This window comes from Chinchilla lanigera, unplaced genomic scaffold (assembly GCF_000276665.1).
Source record: "Chinchilla lanigera isolate Chin_1 unplaced genomic scaffold, ChiLan1.0 scaffold00023, whole genome shotgun sequence".
NCBI classification, from domain to species: Eukaryota; Metazoa; Chordata; class Mammalia; order Rodentia; family Chinchillidae; genus Chinchilla; species Chinchilla lanigera.
In genome coordinates, this window is record NW_004955424.1 from 2,511,106 (window position 1) to 2,513,472 (window position 2,367).

Sequence of the window (2,367 nt, forward strand, 5' to 3'; positions counted from 1 at the left end):
AGCCCTTGAAGATTTGGGAGCCGCTCCGCCCTTTCCTGCATAGATTCTGGTGTCACCACTGGCCGAGGGGAGCGGGGACACACCCATCCCTTCCTGGATGCATGGAGCCCGCACACTGGGCTGCGGGGAAGTAGGTGTTTGCACAACTCCATCGGTTTAGGGCTTCCGCTCTTCACCTCTAGGACACACCCTGCTGGTGAGCGCCGGGCTGGAGCTCCCCTGGCCTCAAACTGGTGATCCTCCTGCCTCAGTCTCCCAAGTAGCTGGGATTACAGACGTGCATCTCCATGCCCAGTTTGTGACTTGCTTCTAATCAGTGGAAAGTGACTAAGGTGATGAAATGCTTTGTCATTATTGGTACTTGGTTACATAACAGCGTAATGCTGGTGTTCTTAGGGTCTCTCAAATGCTGTCTTTGAAAGAGCAAGCTGTTACTGGGCAGGCGTGGTGGTGCATGCTTGTAATCCTTGCCACTTGGGAGGTTGAGGCAGGAGGATCACCATGAGCTCAAGGCCAGCCTGGCCTACATAGTGAGTTCAAGGCCAGCCTTAAAAAATCTCAAAAATCACTCCCCACCCCCCAAAAATGCTGGCAGTGTAGCTCAGTGGCAGAGTGCTTGCTTGCTAAGCATGCAAGCTCCTGGGTCCAGTACCCACTACTAGGAAGAAATGAAACAAAACCACAGTCACAGGTCTGCCCACACTTAAGAGGAGGGTGTAAAACACACACATGAGCATCAGGATCCAGGACAGGAGGACCTGTGGGACACACGGGTGGTCCCCACCACCTTGGGAAATCTGTAGTGTGTGGGAAGTGATTTGGGTTCACCAGGCCAGGCAGGAAGGGGCAGGATGAAAGCACAGAGGTGTGGCTGGTGCCACAGCAAATCCCCTGCATGCTCTGAGACCTTTGCTTTTGAGGATCCGTCTGAATTTGAGGGGAAAGATAAAAGAGGAATCTGTAGTATAATTTTCCCAGCTGCCAGCTATGAAGGGGACGAGCCTCATGGCTTTAGGTAAATGCAGGAAGCCACTAGGAGGGGCACAAGGCAGACCTGAGGAGCGGGTGTACACAGGAGAGCTTTGGGGGCGTCTGCTCTGCATGAGGGAGAGACAAAGGAAGTGTGGGGAAAAGTTCAGGGGCAGGCAGGCCTCTGGCAGTGGGATGTCAGAAGGGTCAGAAGTCTTTTTTGTTTTTCCTTCCAGTGCTCGAGATTGAAGCCAGGCCTTGCTCATGTGAGGCAAGTGCTCTACCATGGAGCTATGTTCCCAGGCTTCTTTCAACCTGGAGGTCTTTAGGAGGTAGGTGAGGACCAGGCCATGTCCGCCTACCTGTCACCAGCTCCAGGCTGGCACTGCAGACAGTGGACATAGAGATGCCTGTGGAGGTGATGCATATAGAGGAAGCGTGATTTCTTGATTGTTTGGGCCCTAAGTATCTGCCTTGGTTACTTTTCTCTCATTGCTGACACAAAATATCTGACGCTCAGAATTAAGGAAGGAAAGGTTTATTTAGCTTACAGTTTGTGGAGATTTCAGTTCATACTTGGCTGGCTCCAAGGCAGAGCGGCACATGGCAGAGGGCAAACGTTCATGGAGGCGGAACACAGTAAAGCAACAAACAAAAGGGGGAGGGTGGCAAGCAGCCTCTTTCTCCCCCTTACATATGCAAACTATCCACCCCAGGGGAAGGTCTAGCACTCACACCCATAATCCCAGCATTGGATCATGGATCAAGCATAAACCTAGAAGCCCACCCCACAACTGCATGAGGATTTGGGGGGACATGCAGACACAAACCGTAACAGTATCTCACAGAGTAAACCCTACTTCACGATGCCTCTGGCTAATATTTCCCTTAACAAAATGTCAGAATCAAAACAACTTATCCATGTACTAGACATGTCAAACTCAGCATTTGACCAAACAAGGTGATCAAAAAAATACAGTGAACATTTAAATTAAAAAATTATTACAGGAAAAGACACACTGCCATTAGACCCCCTCAAACTATTTCCCTCCACTTCAAATATACTTATCCCGTCCTTCTTGCCACTTTCTGGAGCAGTTCCTGAAGGGGACTTCCTTGAGTGTCTTTAGGAGTGCTGTGAATGTGAATGCTCCTGGCTGGTCCCATATAACTACAAGGCAGCTTGAGAAAAACAGTACAGTGTGTCCTTGTTCATCTTATTTATCAGATCCAGCACTGCGCGACTTCTAGCTCTTCCCCGAGGTCCAAATGACCATGGAAGGTCAATGTTTTGAACTGATTTGGGACATGGAGGCAGCCATGACAACACAACTAAAGTCACTCATGAAAGAGGATGTGCAGAACTGCTTCGGAGAGTGGCGAGAACAACGGGATAGG